Source organism: Rissa tridactyla, chromosome 1 (genome assembly GCF_028500815.1).
Source record: "Rissa tridactyla isolate bRisTri1 chromosome 1, bRisTri1.patW.cur.20221130, whole genome shotgun sequence".
In the NCBI taxonomy this organism is placed as follows: domain Eukaryota; kingdom Metazoa; phylum Chordata; class Aves; order Charadriiformes; family Laridae; genus Rissa; species Rissa tridactyla.
The window spans coordinates 170,397,452-170,415,511 of NC_071466.1; positions in this window are offsets into that span (position 1 = coordinate 170,397,452).

Sequence of the window (18,060 nt, forward strand, 5' to 3'; positions counted from 1 at the left end):
GGGCCCAGAAGAGAGCATGCAGGAACTTCAGTGAATAGTTTTTTGACTGAGCAGGGAAGCACAAAATAGCTTGGGTTTTACTAATTTTGTCTTGTCTCAAGGACCTTTCACAGATCCTCATCCTGGTAGGTGGGAGCATCCTGTCCCCTGGTGAGAGAGGTGTATGTCAAGAGTGACTCCCTGGCTTGACAATAATGCTGAGCAAGAGAGGTCTGCAACAATTTGTGTTCCCACTGTCAATCTCTTCCAACCTTCTGCCTTGCTTAAAATTCAGTCTCTCTTCTCTCCTCAAGGAACTGAAAGCAATTATGATTTTTATACTTCATGCTCCAGTCTGCAGTACTGTCACAGATTGCCTTCTGTCATCATGGTCTTGGGCCTGAAAGGGGCTTACTTTGAGAACAGCTGGGACCATCGGTCAGTCGGACACATCTATCAACATCCATCTTCACCTTGCCTCTTCATTCTTCCCACTGCTCTTATTATTTTTTTTTCTTCTTCCCTTTCTCTTTTGGAGTATTATTTTTGCACAGACACAACGAAGAAAGCATCAAACTATGACTCCTGTATCCTTAAGGCTCAGCAGCGACAAGGCAAACTAAAAGAACCCGAAGCACGTTTGTTAGAAAACAAAATAACAAAACCAAATCCAAGTAATGATTTTTAAGCACGTTCATTGTATTGACAACTTTTGTTCCATTTTACTACCATGCTTGCACTAACTTTATGGACAGCCATATATTTAAGCAGATTCATAAATGAACTGCCAAACCATTTCAGGAAAGCAAATAAAGCAACTTGGTTTAAAAACAAGTTTGAAATGGGTGCAAGACACTTCGCAGAAATGTACCGTGTGCATTACGCTGAAGAACTTAACTTATTCATTTAGTTGGTTGAAAAAGAAACTGGACTATATATCTGTCTTCATTTATATTTTAAATTCAGGCATAGTCACATGAAATAGTGTGTTTGGGTTCTTCTGAATGCGATGAGCTAAAATTATATTGCCCAGCGATTAGTCTGGGTCTTTGTTTGATTGTACGTAAACAGGGCTGATCTCCATTTTCCTTGACAAAATAGATCATCACTTATCACTATTATCGGGATTGCGATTATTTGTCAATAATTTTGTTTTCAGCCATCAGCAGCTGTACATAATGGTATGTCTTGTGTGGGTATGCCAGACAAATTACATTACTTAGTAACTGTTTTTATGTACTGTCTGGTGTAATCTAAGAACAGCATCTTGAGCCTAAACAGATTCTGAACGGTGACATATTACCCAGATACATCTATGAATAGGTGAAAGACTGATCCTGCATTTTCAGCACTGACTATTATTCAGTACAGGGTCTGAAAACCAGCATTTGAAGGTGAATATTCTCCCTCCAAGGAGAACTTCCTAACTATTGGGACAGAGAGGCTTCAGGAGTTGAGTAATTCTACAAATTTAAAATGTGTGAATTCATAGGAAGGCACTGGAGTGTCTCTCTTCCTAGAAAATTAGGCAACTCAGTGAGTGACAAGTTATAAAGAGAATGTAAATACTGTGTTACCGCTTAATAGGTTTTTGGCCAGATTTTCCCCTGCCGCTTTAGATGTCTCATTTCATTACTGTGATACTTGAGAAATTAGTGCCTGGCCCCACCAAGTTGACTGTGGCAGCCTGAATTAGGCAGCTCGCTATCCTATATTGCCATCAGAGATCTGTCCAGGGAGAAAGGCACCTCCAAAGGCTGATTCAGGGTCCTAAGGTGAATAGTATTCACCTACTATATTGGGAAACTAACTCTCTTTCTGTGCCTACACAAACCAAGCTGCCTACCAGCCTGTTGGAAACTACATGTGCAATGATGCGTCTGAATGGGTGGTTTACTGACAGGCCCACAACGTTGGCCTCAGTCTATTCAAGAAGCAGAACATCGTCAAGGACAGGTGTCAAAGGACCTTCTTTAGGGAAATGGTATAGTGGTGTGAGTGAGGACTGGAGATCTCGAAGGCTGCCTTCATACCCAAGACTGCCAGTTTCTGGAGACGATCTTCTAATAGAGCCCACTTAGTCATATATGTATCTTATCTCCCTCATCATCCCTTAAACACAGCATTCCCACAGGACTTGTGCTGCTGTACACTAATCCCATTTCCCCACTACTCAGAGATGTCATGTTTGTTAGCACTTTCCCTACCTCCACCCATTGGCAAATCCTCCAAAAAAGGAGATAAAGGCACTCAGAATATGAATGATAAATAAAACTGTTCAGTCATTCCAGAAACCATCAAGGATATCTCCAGCAAATGCTCATGATCTCCTACATGGAGTTGTGAAACTAAGGCTCAGGAACAGGTAACCAGTGATAGAAAACATGTCAGCTGTTTTGAGATGCAGGTTGTCTTGTCAGGTAAGATGAAGAATTAAATCCACTCTAAATCTTTTTCCTCTTCTCTTTATATACTATGAACAGCCTCCAGCTATCTTGTCTGGCTAAAGCCATCCCAGAATGCAACACTCTGGGATGTCACAAATACCCGCACCTCTTGGAAATCTTTGCCATTACAGAGTTTTCTGGGGTAATGGCATTGTAAATAGATTATCTCATTCTGACAAAAGGCTGGAAATGAGAGCTCTTCTGAGAATGTTTCATCTCCAGATAGTTTTTTTTAAGGTAGATGAAAATGTCCTCATTTTGTTCATGTTGCCCGTGGCTGGGGGAAGGACGGTCAGCAGATCTTTCAGTTACAAATCTGACTTTCACTTGTGTTTTGCAACTCTTTGTGCTTTTTCTTTACGCTTATTTCCTATGAATTTGGAGTGGTCCCTTGCATGCGGATAAGATATTTCTGATGTCTCCACGATCAGCATGTATACGTTAAGGCTTTCTTTCATGAATCAAAGTAAACTGCTGGAAGGAAGCTGCTATCTCATTCTACAGTTGTTGGCATTCTCCCATAATGGAGTTTTCCCCTTTGGCTTACATTAGATAATGCCATACAAACATCAGCTGAGTGAAAGGAAGTTCATACAAGAAGTACGAGACACACAAACATGCAGATTTTTGCATTTGCCTTTATCAGAACTAGAGGGTTTTAATACTACAGAAAAAATACTTTGGAAAATTACCTAAGCCAGATAAAATATTTTATCTGAATTCTGCTATGGAGTAGTACTTTATGAAACAAAAGGTGGGAGCTGAAAGGAAAGGAAACATAAAATATACACTGATAGGTTTGTTGGATTTGGACAGCATATTTAAACCATGCCTTGAGTATAAACAGAATTCTGGCTTGTGGGAAGCTATGATTGGAAAAGTTTGCTTGAAAAATGATAAAATTGACCAGTTTCTGAAAGCAAAGAAACTTTCCAGGCTTTTACAAGACCATTCCCAGCTCCCAACTGAAGAGCAGCTAAGAACTGCCATAGGGCATGCAGGGTGAAGTGGAGATGTCCAACTGGGGTAGTGGGCTGTTGTCCTTGACCTCTACATCTGCTTCTCTGCTCCAAAGAGAATCAGGTTAGTCCTTTTGTCCTGCTGGGTGCAAGCAGGGAAAGGCAATAAACAAGAGAACTTGGAAATCAGTATAAGAGGAAGGCACGGGGCAGCTTCAAATCACTTCTGGGCCATTCTCAGCTGCACTCACATGTGGTGTGTGTGGGATGCTGCTCTACCGAGAAGCTGGTCCCTTTTTTGGAGATCATCAACTTCAATGACTTCTAGAGCAGGGAGAAGCCAGAACATCCAGAAAGATGCAGATACGGCTTTTTAAGAAATGTGGTAATATTAAAGCCATAAACTGGAAAAGAATGGGTTCTTCATTCACTCTAGAGAATTTGTCTTTTCTTTATTTTAAGAAAATGCTTTTCTGACAAAATAGAAATGTTGTACAAAATGTTCAAAATAAATAGGAAAATAGACTTCTGCAAATCATTATTATTTTCCTATGAATATTCAAAAATTGAGATAAAAATATTATTTCTGTTAAAATCCAGCTACTTTCTGAATGTAGTTTCAGAATTTTTGACAACACTTGGAATCCCAAAAGTAATAAAAAAGAAGGGAATGGAAATGCTTGTCAAGGGAAGATAGGATTTCCTGATCAACTGTAGCTACCATAAATCTGCTCTCATTGCTGTGACTCCTCCATATCAATGCAGCCTTTTTGGAAATCCTGGGGAGACAATATATGCTCCCTCTCAGAAGTACTATTTTTTTCAAAGACTCAGTCATAGAAGAGAGACTTTTGGATCATTAAGAGTTGCAGCCTCTACCTAAAACCTCAAATATGTTTCACTAGCTAGGGAGCAATATGTATTTCAGTAGCTTAAGCTTTGTTGCAAGCAACACTGTCAGCTGCTAAGCATTCTTGTGGCTTGCATTTTCTGAGGTGAGGGGGAAGAAATGAAATCAAATCCCCAGAAAAACTTGAGAGACAATGCTATGGTGGATCAATAAAGTTAAATTGGCAAGCAAACATTTGACAGGTTGCTAAACTACTTAAAAGGAAAGTGGATCTGAATATTAGTCACATGTATTGCAGATAAAGAAAATAGGCCTGCTGAAGAAAACAAGCAAATGGTTTGCTGATAAGCACATACACATTCACCATGCAAAGCTCTCTATAAACTAGATAATATGTTTTAACAGCAACGTAGCTATATGGCCAATGCACTTGGATATAACATCTTTCTCTGGTGAAAATAATATCCATTTGATAAGGCATTTATGAGCAACTCTAATGGTTTCAGCAGAATGTAGATCTTAATTCTGACTGCTTTTTTCCTTTCAAATATGATAATATTGTAGTACAGCCAGCAATAATCACGTCTGATAACAGAATCCTCTCCTTGTAATAGACTTCGCACCATCTTCCATTTTTCTTCTAAGATTCTCTCCATAAATAGGGTTTTTCATTCTTCTGGTTGGCCAAAAATTGTGTGAGATAGTTACTTTAAAAAAAAAAAAATCTGATCTATTTTAAAAGATCATTCTTATACTCAAAACCAATATTTTACAGTATAGTTCTACCTGGTTTGCCCTTTTTTGTGTTACTGTCATTCCAATCATAAAGTGGATGATAAAACAACTCGATTCTATACAGTAATTTCTTCTACTCAGCTAGCTCCCAAGATGAACTCTAAGGAATTTACAAAATCTACATGTTTTTCCATTTCAACAGAACAACAGAATTGTTACATACAGTGAAATCTTTTGGTTTTAGCTGACTGAAAAGATGCATATTACTTCTGAAACCCCAAATTGCTCTATTTGTTTTCAGGGTTGTAGAAGTAATTTCCCAGGATTTCAGTGTTCCGATTTTCTACTGAATACAAGTAGATAGATAGCTAGTCCTGAAAAGACAGGACATCAAAATATGAGTGCTTTTCAATAACAAATCTTAAAGTAACACAATCTTAATCTTTAAATAGAATTTATTTAGAATATGGAAAGAGAAAAAAAAAGGAATTTTTCAAGGGAACTGGAATAGAGATTATGCTAAGGACTTTTTAATTTTTTCATGGAATCTCAGAAATACCGGGAAGACATGAAGAAAGCACCTTAATCTTCAAAAATCTAAGTATTATTTGCTGTTGATCCATTATCTTCTTTGGAAAGATAGTCTGGGTCTGCTGACATTGCTACTATGTTTTGTCTGGAGAAGAGTGCAGTCACTGACTCTGCAAGATCAAGAGGGGCTCTAACAGGGTGAGATACTGCTGGGTATTAAGTATTTTTGTGCCCACATGTAGAATCATAGAATGGTTCGGGTTAGAAAGGACCTTAAAGATCATCTAGTTCCAACCCCCCTGCCATGGGCAGGGACACCTCCCACTAGACCAGGTTGCTCAAAGCCCCATCCAGCCTGGCCTTGAACACTTCCAGGGATGGGGCATCCACAGCTTCTCTGGGCAACCTGTTCCAGTGCCTCACCACCCTCACAGTAAAGAATTTCTTCCTAATATCTCATCTAAATCTCCCCTCTTTCAGTTTAAAACCATTACCCCTCGTCCTATTGCTACACTCCCTGATAAAGAGTGCCTCCCTGTCTTTCCTGTAGACCCCTTTTAGGTACTGGAAGGTCCCTAGAAGGTCTCCCTGGAGCCCTCTCTTCTCCAGACTGAACAACCCCAACTCTCTCAGCCTGTCTTCATAGGAGAGATGCTCCAGCCCTCTGATCATCTTCATGGCCCTCCTCTGGACCTGTTCCAATGGGTCCATGTCCTTCCTGTGCTGAGGGCTCCAGAGCTGGACGCAGTACTCCAGGTAGGGTCTTACAAGGGCAGAGCAGAGGGGTAGAATCACCTCCGTTGACCTGCTGTCCACACTTCTTTTGACGCAACCCAGGATGCAGTTGGCTTTCTGGGCTGCAAGTGCACATTGCCAGCTCATGTTGAGTTTCTCATCCACCAGCACCCCCAAGTCCTTCTCCTCAGGGCTGCTCTCAAGCCATTCTCCGCCCAACCTGTATTTGTGCCTAGGATTGCCACGACCCAGGTGCAGGACCTTGCACTTGGCCTGGCTGAACTTCCTGAGGTTTGCATGGGCCCACCTCTTGAGCCTGTCCAGGTCCCTCTGGATGGCATCCCTTCCCTCCAGCATGTCAACCGCATCGTGTCATTGGCAAACTTGCTGAGGGTGCACTCAACTCCACTGTCCATGTCACTAACAAAGACGTTAGTTACAGCATTGCCATTTCAGATGAATCACCCTTCAGTACAGTTTTCTTTGCGTTAAACAATGATAAATATCTTAGAATGTACCTTGTACTTCATAACTACTACTTCGACACTGTTGTTTCCATGGAGATAGGATGATTAGCTCATTGCATTGACTTACTGCCCTGATTTTGTTTTCCCCACTTTTGCAACACACCAAATATTTGATAGTTTCCCAGGTAAAGAATTCTCCATTCTATATAGTCAGTTTCACAGATTTCCCTATAATTTCTGTTTGAGTTGAAGCAGCTCTTCTAAAAAAGGCATCTAAGCTTAAATTAGATTTTAAGTGATAGTGACGCTGCCAAAATATTAGGGAAACAGTTCCAATGTTTGATTTGGGTCACTACTGCCATATTTATTTTCATTTTCCAGCTACAACTGGTTCAAAGTTTGCCTTTTTCAGTCTTCTGGACCCACACCTGCTCTCCTCAGATTGCATAAGATAACAAATAATGTCCCTGAGGACTGTTTCAGCCAGTTGTTTAAGTCCCCTAGGGCAAATTTCATCAGAATTTGTTGATCTAAAGCAATCCAACTTATGTAAATACTCTAGCCTGGTCTATTCCCTACCCTTTTCTTCCCCTGTTCTAACCTGAGATCTCATTCCCTTGTTACTGACGTTAAACATGATATCTGCAGGATTGCCATTGATCTTCTTATTAAAGAAGGGAACAAACCAAGAACTAAACATTTCATCTTTCTTAATTCATCTATCACCTTTTCTTCTTCTTACTACTGATCTTATTACTGAATGAATATGATTCACCTCTCTCTGTTCGTTCTGTACAGTGCCCTTTCTTCTCTTGTCCCCACATGCCTGTGCTCTTCTTTCATACTCATCCTTATTACTCTGCCTGGTTTTCACTTTCTTACTGTGCCACTCTTAAGCTTGAGATCATTGAAGAACCTGCGATTTTAGCCAGCAGGGCTCCATCTATGCTTTTCATTCTCTCTCCACATTAAGATAGCTCATACCTGAGTCTTACCATTGTTCAGGAAATTGCTGTCTCCCCTTACCTGTTTGGCTTTTATTTTTTTAATTGTCACTTGCCTCTTTTGGGGTTTTGTCTTCCAGTCTCTGAACGTATGAAGTCTGCCTCTTGAATTTCACTGGCATTTTTGCTGTTCCCTTCCCTTCCTTTGTAAAGATCATGAACTCTTACAATTTCATGGTGATTTTCACCTAAGTTGTCTACCATCTTTTTATTCTCAGTTAGTCCTTCCTTATTCAAATTCTTCCTTCTCACTGCTTCCAGCACACCCAGAATTATCACCTCTCCATATCATGCTGTTTTCCTTTCCTGATTAAAGACTGGGCCATTAAAATCCCCCAAGCAGACCCTGTCCTTTTGATGGAAAACTTACATAAGGCTTCATCCTCTTGATAATCTATTCATGGTGATCTGCCTCGTCCTTCATTGCAGTCCCCATTCTTGTTCCCCTTTCCATTGTTAACCCTATTTCATCAGGTTTACCCTGTGATTTCAAATCATCCTCCCTCACTTTACCCACATGTCCTTAATGAACAATCTGTATTCCTTCTCGTAATTTTTGAGCATCAGTATTTATTATGCCTGGAAAATCACATTTTTTATCACATTGCAAGAGTATAATTTCATGTTTATTCTTGCAGCAGTCTACACACAGACAAGTTTTCATTCAACTGAACCAGTACTTTCCTTTGATCCTCTTCTGATCCTCTCATCATAAGTGACCAATGGGCTCTTCTTACAAGTCTCATTCAGTTTATCCTAAACCAACCCCAATAAGGGTAGCAAAGCCTATGTACAATGAAACGTTTCATGTTTTTCAAAGTTGGACTGCACTGTTACCAGTAGGAGGTAGGACACTGTATTGAGAAAATCAAGGTCTTCATTGTGAGACCAACTTTTCACCACATGTTAAATTTCAGAACACATTTCTACTTTTTTGATCCTTTATCCATGACTGAAAGGATTATGAGGGCAGATCATAAAGCCAAATTCTTTTGCCTCTTCTTCCTGAGACATTTTTGATCTGTTTTGGCTCTTGTCATTTTTTCCATGCAGATAAACAGCATGGGTTAGTTAATATACCAAATCACTTTGTCTGACAGATTACAGAGCAAGTTACTCAAATGTTGTTTCTCTGCCAATTATGCCAGAATGAGAAGAATAATGTGATGGGCAGCACTTTTAGGTGAAGCATGGCTCTTCATTCCGCTTACAGTTCCTGGTGACACACATCAGATGAGTCTAGCATTGATGTTGATTTCAGTTCATAGGAAAATAGTGGCTTAGCACCCTAAAATTTAACAAATATTTTAAAAAAACCTATGTGGAGTACGTCTGAGATCAAAGCCAAGCTTGTACTTGTTCATTTGCTCGCTCTCTCATTTTTATCTCCCCTCCTCCCCGGCCCCCCCAGCTTTTTCCCAGGCTCTTTTTGTCATAGCTGCTCTTGTGGCTCACAATTGTGATCTCTTTAGACCCCAAACTTTCCATTCTTATTTGTTCAGTGTTTATAGAAAAAAAAAAGAAGGAAGACTTAGTCCCAACTGGAGCTGTTTGCAGCTACTGTAATGTAAATAATATGTAGCCCAGACGTACAATGAACTGAGGGACTGCCAGTACTTTCTAGGCCCACACACTTGGAAGGGGGTGGAGGGGGCAGGAAACGATTAGGAGAGGGGAAAGGCAGAGCTCCACCAGGCAAGGCTGAAGTGGCTCTGCAGTTTTGACTGCTGCGAGCCCTGCTCAGGGCTGTCTTTGTGCACAGGTTGGGATGTGGCAGCTGCTTGAGGCCAGCCAAAAGTGTTGTTTCGATACTCACTAAGATGCTGTCTTATTAGCCTGAAAGCACTGATATATTAATGGTAAATAACAAGGACATAGTAAAGAAAGTGAGTAAAAAGCTTTTATTGAACTTAGTGGTTACCAGCAGCACTATCTGTGTCAGTACCAGAAAAAAAATGCAGCATAGGTGTCTGAAGCACCTCATAGTCGCTCAAAGGATGAAAAAAAAATATTTACTTGGGCTCTCTGCTTGGTTTCATTCACTTCTACAAGCTTGCACACACACTAGACCCAGTTGTGTTCTTTTTAAATATAAAGCAAAAGTCATTTTATTGAGTCATCAACTAGAAGAGACACGAACTCTTTCAGTCAGTATGAGCACAACAGATTTTCCACAGGATTCTTTGAAAGTCTTCTTCATCTGGGCTGAACCCTCACATCTGGCAGGAGCTCACTTCTGCTGACTCCAAGACCCACATCCAGGACATGAATATTCATCGTGTTACTCATGCTGCGTTCCTTTCCCTCTGATGTGTTTAACTCCTGGCACCAGGGAGACACTCCAGAGCAGCTGTGGAGCTTTTGCCAGCTCTTACTAGTTGGGCTAAGCAGGAAATAATTTTCCTGTCCCATGAAACTTTCCAATATGAGGCTTCTTTCTTTCTTTCTTTCTTTCTTTCTTTCTTTCTTTCTTTCTTTCTTTCTTTCTTTCTTTCTTTCTTTCTTTCTTTCTTTCTTTCTTTCTTTCTTTCTTTCTTTCTTTCTTTCTTTCTTTCTTTCTTTCTTTCTTTCTTTCTTTCTTTCTTTCTTTCTTTCTTTCTCTTCTCTTTCTTTCTTTCTTCCTTCCTTCCTTCCTTCCTTCCTTCTTTCTTCCTTTCTTCCTTTCTTCCTTTCTTCCTTCCTTTCTTTCTTTCTTTCTTTCTTTCTTTCTTTCTTTCTTTCTTTCTTTCTTTCTTTCTTTCTTTCTTTCTTTCTTTCTTTCTTTCTTTCTTTCTTTCTTTCTTTCTTCTTTCTTTCTTTCTTTCTTTCTTTCTTTCTTTCTTTCTTTCTTTCTTTCTTTCTTTCTTTCTTTCTTTCTTTCTTTTTCTTTCTTTCTTTCTTTCTTTCTTTCTTTCTTTCTCTTTTTCTTTCTTTCTTTCTCTTTCTTTCTTTCTTTCTCTCTTTCTTTCTTTCTTTCTTTCTTTCTTTCTTTCTTTCTTTCTTTCTTTCTTTCTGTTTCTCTCCTTCCTTCCTTCCTTCCTTCCTTCCTTCCTTCCTTCCTTCTTTCTTTCCTTCTTTCCTTCTTTCTTTTTCTTTCTTTCTTTCTTTTTGTTTTTCCTATTCTCCTTTAGGAGATCGTGACTAACACAGGTTTTCAGTGAAGAAAACCAACAATAAGGCTTACCCTCCCTAAACCAAACTAAATCAAATCACACCAAGTCACTAATTCCCAAATCAAGAACGAAGGGAAATTTTCTGTAATTCAGGCCACAGACGTAAACTGGGGTTTTTCACACCCAGAAAGAATGCCCTGGCACCAAGTTATCTTTTATTTCAGTAAATATTATTTCAGCCTGTTTGTCTTCTCCCTTCATTCCCCACTTCAAATTCCAGCATGAATCTGAGAGCTAGTTTTCCCAACAAAGCTTCACTGAAACTGCCGCATTTTCAGATTCTAAATAGTATGCTATTTTTATACACACACATGTAAAGTCCTGCCTAGCTTTATTTGAGCTCTTTAAGAACACGTGAGAAAATTTGGTCAAGAACTATCAACCTAGCAAGTAGTGCACAAGGAGGAAAAAACAACTCCACTTGCTGGTGGGGAAAATTCCCTCATCTGTTGGAACATTTCTCATGGTTACTTTTTTCATGTCTCAAAAGGAACACAACTTGAAACACAATGATTGATATGATTTCTACAGGCTCTTTGTAAGATAAACTGCTGCATTCAAAAATCATAGAATCATGGAATCATAGAATCATAGAATTATCTAGGTTGGAAGGGACCTTTAAGATCATCAAGTCCAACCATCAACCTAATACTGCCAAAACAACCACTAAACCATGTCCCCAAGCACCGTATCTACCGATCTTTTAAAGACCTCCAGGGATGGCGATTCCACCACTTCCAGGTGGAACACTTCCTGTTCCAATGTTTGATAACATTTTCGGTGAAGAAATTTTTCCTAATATCTAATCTAAACCTCCCCTGGTGCAACTTGAGGCCATTTCCTCTTGTCCTATAGCCTGTTACTTGGGAGAAGAGACCGACCCCCACTTTGCTACAACCTCCTCTCAGGTAGTTGTAGAGAGATGCTGAACAATTTCCACAGTTGTCTATTGGAGCTTACAATGAGTGGGGGAAAGATGGCATCAGTTGACTCCTCCTTGGTAATTGAAGGAAATGTGGGGTCCCCATTAACCCCCCTCCATGGCTGTAAGCAGGACAAGGGGCCGCTGCGCAAGCTCTGCTTGGTGCACGACCACCACCTCGCAGCACTAGCACAACTAGCAGATCTGGCCGTCAGCCTTGACGAAGTTAGGAAAGGGAGGCCTGTGAGAGGCTGGCAGTTCAACCCTTGACAGGTTTTGAATACTCCAAATGAATAAATAACACCAGTTTTGAAATAAGTAAAGGATTGCTAGTATTGTTACTAGGCACGCGGACTAGAGAAAAATGAAGATGCTTCTATAAGATGAAGGGCCAATTTGCTCTAAGACACACATAAAAACAACTCTAAAATCTTACTGCCTAAAGGAGAAGCTATTAATACTGGATAAGACAAAAGTGATGGGGTGATGAACCTGTTAAACACAACATAACGTATGTAACTCTTCACAAACAAGAATAAAACCTCGCTACCTTAGTCATTGTCAACTTAATGTTTACTATTAAAAGAGGTTAGTTTAGGATTAAAAGAGGTGGCTTCTACAAAGGAAACACTGTTCAGGAGGATAAATCTATTTATCTTCCACCAGAAAAGATATTTCCCATAAAACAACCCATAAACCCTCATATAGATGTTTGACTTAGTCAAATATTTTGTATGACACTGAGATATTTGACATTAAGATATTTGTGTATAACCTGAGCTTTAAAGTACATTTTAGCATCTCATTAAAATTCCACTTACAGAACATATGGCATTTAAAAATTCATTTGTTATCTTGATTGATGGCATTTCAGTGAGCACTGTTTGAATTTAAAACTGAAATATAATCTTAGACCTAATGAAGCAGACTGTGCAGGCTGAACTTTTTGTAGCTTCCCACAAACTGCCTCAGTATTTTTTGGCATTGATCTTGCGAAACTTACCACAAGAGACAGATCAAACGTATCTTTAAAATATGTAGCTTGATAATAATTGTGATTATATGTAGGAGAGATAAAATAGATATTAAATGATTTAAAACATTAAATAATGGGTTGTTAATATATTAAATAATTTCTGGGTTGTTAACATATTAAAAAATTTCTGGGAGAAATGGAAATATGTTATACACGGAGAAATGTTTCCATTCTGCCTGGGGCTGAGGGAATGCTGACCAATGCTTTTTAAGTGATGCAGTTTGAAAAACAAGTTGTGTGAACAGTGTGTGAAACATGCATGTCAGCAATGTACCATTAAGTGTTAGCTGAAAGAAAATGAAGAGGTTTCAAAGCTGTTGGCTGAGACACACTCGAAAAGAGCAAAAGAAATCTTATAATCAACAACAGCTGCACTTCCTGAACTCTTTTGTGGGTCCCGCATCCTGTGCGCATCTCTAGGAAAGGAACCTCTTAGCATTTCAAAAACTAGGCTTGTCAGTTGCCAAGATTTCCATTATGGACAATGTCCAGACAGCAACCGACCCTGTCTTGTCCAGATGCCTATCTAGAATCCCCCTCTAGAGGTGTCTTTTTTTTGCTCTTGATTATGGGGAGAAACCTAAATGCTCAGTTCAGACCAAACAATTGGATTTTAAATGGCTGCAACTAGCTGAAACAAATGTTGTCCCCAGCTTGTAGACGTGCGGAGCAGGAGCTGCAGTGAGTGTAGAAGAGTTTAGCTTGCCACGTTCTTACTGCTGCTGCTTTGGGAGCTTCCCCTCAGGACTGTTCAAGTATGTCCAGCATGCATGTAGCTTAGAAATTTTTGCTCCACCTCTGCAATGTTTCTTTTTGAACTGCATCTCTTTTTTTTTTTTTTTTCTTTTTCCTTTCTTTATTTCTTTTTTTATTTTTAATTCTCAATTAGCTTGGATAGCACTGATGTAGGTCAAGAGGGAAAGGAAACATGTCAAACCATCCCTCCCTCCTCCCAGGACTTAAACTTGCAAGCAGTGCGTTATTTTAGAGGTAAGTTTGGATGCAAATGCCTGGGCCAGACTTAGGTATACAGCAATATTTCACACTGAACCTGGGACTACTGCTTGTGTCCTCCAGCACAGCTTGGTCTCTTACTTCACAGAATATTGGATAGTTTATTGAATTGCTTTTAGATTCAGTTTTAGGACTGTGGCAGTTTGCCCCATCTCCAAGGAGCAATAATGAGCTACTCTTGCACCTCGGTAGATTAGCAAGGTCTCTTCTCCCCTAGAAAGTTAGGAAATGCAGAGAGTAGCTCGGTGAACCCCATATGGGACTAGGCACTTTGTACCTCAAAGCCTTCCAGGCTGAGGGATGAAGGGGGCAGAACATGACCATAGAATCATAGAGAATAGTTCAGGTTGGAAAAGACCCTTGGGATCATCAAGTCCAACCATCAACCCACTCTACAAAGTTCTCCCCTACACCATATCCCCTAAGACCACATCTAAACAACTCTTAAACACATTCAGGAATGGCGACTCAACTACCTCCCTGGGCAGCCTATTCCAGTATCTGACCACTCTTTCTGTGAAGAATTTTTTCCTAATGTCCAGCCTAAACCTACCCTGGCCATGCTTCCCTTCTTATTGACTTGGGCCATGCCATGCTCCTGGAAGGGGTAGCACCTTCCATGTAAGTCACCATCAACCTTTTGAATAAGTCTTCTTCAGTATATGCGGGTTAACAATTCAGATGCAAAAATGTATCATATCTATACTATTTACACAATATTCCCCACAGAGCCCAGATGTTCTTTCTGAATGATGATGATGATGGTGGTGATGATTGCTACGGCGGGGATTGCTGGGAGAGTTGTTATTGCAAAGCAGAGAAGTTCACAATAACAAACCACACCCCTCTCTGACAGCACGCGTCGAGTACATAGTACACCACAGGCTAAATTTATACTTTCCTCAAGTTGCTTTTTAGCTGCATTTTTCTTCCCCTGGCTCAAAGCCATTTCGTGTCTTATTTGGGGTTTTGATCTGTTCTCAACAGAACTGCCACATGATTATAGGAGTGTACATATTATTAACATGGGCCACAAAGTTCAGGGCAGCACATTAACGTTGAGCGTGGGTTATGCGAAACACTCAGGCTCTCCAACACAGCATTCCTCCCCACCCCCCTTTCCTTCAGCCCCAAGATCAGGCTTAGCTCACATTTCTTTTTAGAAAGCAGAACTTGAAGCCAGGTATTTTGCCACAAACATTTGCAGGCTTACAATCCAAGCAGTCGTAACTGAATGCTGTCTCTCACATGGAAAACAAATTCTGTACATGCTGTACATTCTTCAGTGCAAAATAAAATCCAGATGGCCTTTATTTTACAAAAAAAAAAAAAGTGGGGCAAACAGATGAAGAGACAGAAGTCCTTTCTTACGCACATCCATCTCTAAACCTTGCCAAAATAAAGGAACCAACAGAAAACTCTTGTGACTGGCCAAAGGTAGGCAGTTGCTGAATTATGAGGTAACAATACAAGGAGAAACATGTTCTTTTTAAAAATAAAAGGACATTAGCAGATGAAAATCAAACAAACATAGGTGTATATCATTTTGTAGTCCAACAGAGTTGGTCTTTAAAACAGAGCTGGCCAGCCTGGTATGTGGAAAAGTCAGGTCTGATGAAGAACAGAGGTTGCTGTCACAGGACACTGGAAAAAAAAGATAATGGAGTAAGGTCATTTTGAGCGGAAAATGCAGACATTCTGTTCTTGATAAAGGACAAGATGCAACACTCCAGGGCTATCAAGATCCTTTCTCAATATGTTTCAAGACAAAATTTAAACAAGTTTCCACCTTGTTTTGTGTTGGAGAGGAAACTAGTAATTGATGGTCCATTGGTGGCCCTGTTCCAGTCACAAAATCCTAAAACCAAGAAGAAATAAGAAATGTTTCCCAATAATAGGCTAAAATTCATTTAAGCTTCTCAGCAAATGCACTCTTTCATTTGCACAAATAATGAAGACAGACATTCCTTTTAATTTTTCATCAGTATTACACAGAGAACTTTTTTTAAACATGTTTTGAAATGTTTTTGTTTCATTTTTTAGCTGTTGTTTACTCCTGAATCTATCTCCCCCCACTTCTCTGCCTTCTTGTGTTTTGCTTTTTAAAAGGAGGAAAGTAGAAGAAAAGCAAAGAAATATATACTTTAGCTAAAAAAACCATTTTTCGTCTTTTAAATTCATTAAAAAAAATAGAAAAAGGACTGAGAGTTTTTGGTTTTTAAAAGTTTATTTTTCAACAGTAACCCCCATTATGCTAGGAAGATTTTGATTTAAATCTATTAACAGCTTTGAAGATGAGCCAAGCAGTCAGTCCTCAGAAATTAACTTTAATTAAGTAGAAGTACTAAAAGTTTCATTTAGGTGGGATGGGAGGGGAAAGGAAGGGATCTGTATGTTCCAGTGTGGCAGGACAACGACACAAATTAGGAAACTGCCACGGATACTGGCTATTGTTATGCAGCTTGCCACATTTATTCAGTCTTTATGAGTTTGCTTTAGATTAAACAGAGATACAAAAACAACAACAAAGAAGTAAAAATTTCAAAAACAATGTAGTGCACGGTTGAGAGTATGTAATACTGCCCTTCTTTTACGATAAGATCAATGTACACTGAGCAAATGAGAATCTTCTGTACATTCAAATATTTACATACTTTGTAATTTTTCTGTGCAGCAGAACATAGCACCGTGGAGTCAAAGAGGGCTAATCACCATGTTTAGAGTCTATAGAAATGAAACACTAATACCTGAACTATGAATGAACTGCCGACGTTAATGAGGAAGGAAGATAATGAGACAATACTGTATATTTATATCTAGCACAACCTTCTTTCTGTACTGCTGAGGGTGACTCATTCCTGGAACACAGGTCAGAGCTCCAGTCACCAAAAATATGTTAAACAATTCAACTTAATTACTGTTCTAAACTCTGATAAATAATTGCTAGTCGTTCCCAGTTGACTTTAAGTAAGACACATAGAAAAATGAATAATGTAAAATATAATGAATAGCATTTGAAATACTATTATAAGAAATATTACACAAGAACTTTACTCTAGTTCTTCATGAAAAGCATATTTCTGCCTTTGCAGTTGTGTGTTTAAATACAAAGTTTCAGCATACTGTGTCCTGCTCTGTCCTTTATTGCAGATATTACACCTGTATATACAGTCTTCCATGAGCTTTTTTTTTCTTTTTCTGAGAGCTGATTTCTCGGACTTACAGTGAAACCATTAGTGACCAAAATGGGCTACTGGTTGGGTAAATACCTTAGATCTTATAGCCAGATGTAAAACATAAATGCCAACTGTTTTCAAAAACAATATTACAAAAATGGGCTACTGAATGAATTGTTTTAATATCAGACATTTTAAAGCTTCACTTCCATCACTAGTGACCATCATATCTGTCTTCGGAGCTCTGGAAGAACAGCAGTTCAGAAGCCTGACAGCAAATAAACCTGACAGCAGACAAATAACAGGCAGTGCTCCAACTCTGACATTAATAGTTGTCTGGCCCTCAGATATTGTTGGAACAGTAATGTGAGCGCCACAGAGCCAGTGGTGCTGGTATCAGCTTAAAAGTTATCTGTTCAGTGGGCCTCACAGAGGTCCACCTCATCCCCTGGGGCTCAGGATTCAACAGGAACATCCAAATCCGTCCTTCGCCCAGCTCTGGCTATTAGCTCTGAGGGAGAAGCCCAGTTCCCAGCTGGCTAAGCAGGATATTGTGAACATGACTGTGTATCCTTGTGAGACAACTGCTTTCCTTCCAGCTTTTCCTCGTAATTCATGAAATGCACTACCGTTTTCCAGGTGCTGTAATATGGGAGAGCTGCCCTGCCTTTTTCCATGAGCTAACATTTTGTTGGATCTAAAACATTGGAGTTTTATCCCTATTTTTAAAATAAAATACAAGTTTAGAAGACTTTACATCCCTCCAAAAACACCTAAGTGAAACACTCAATCACCACCCCCTGCAAAAAAAACCAAAAGCAAACAAGCCCACCAAATCCAGCATGTTGTGGCGGTTTCTAAATTCTCCTGACCCTCTTTTTTGGTGACTTGTGAGAGGAGGCGACAGATCTATTTACAGATCTACATACAACCGCATTTTTTGGCTTGTATACCTGTATATGTGTATGCATGGCTATGCACATGCGAACATACACACAGATGTACACGTATATATGTATGTATAAGAAACACCTGGATATCAGCAAATGCTTC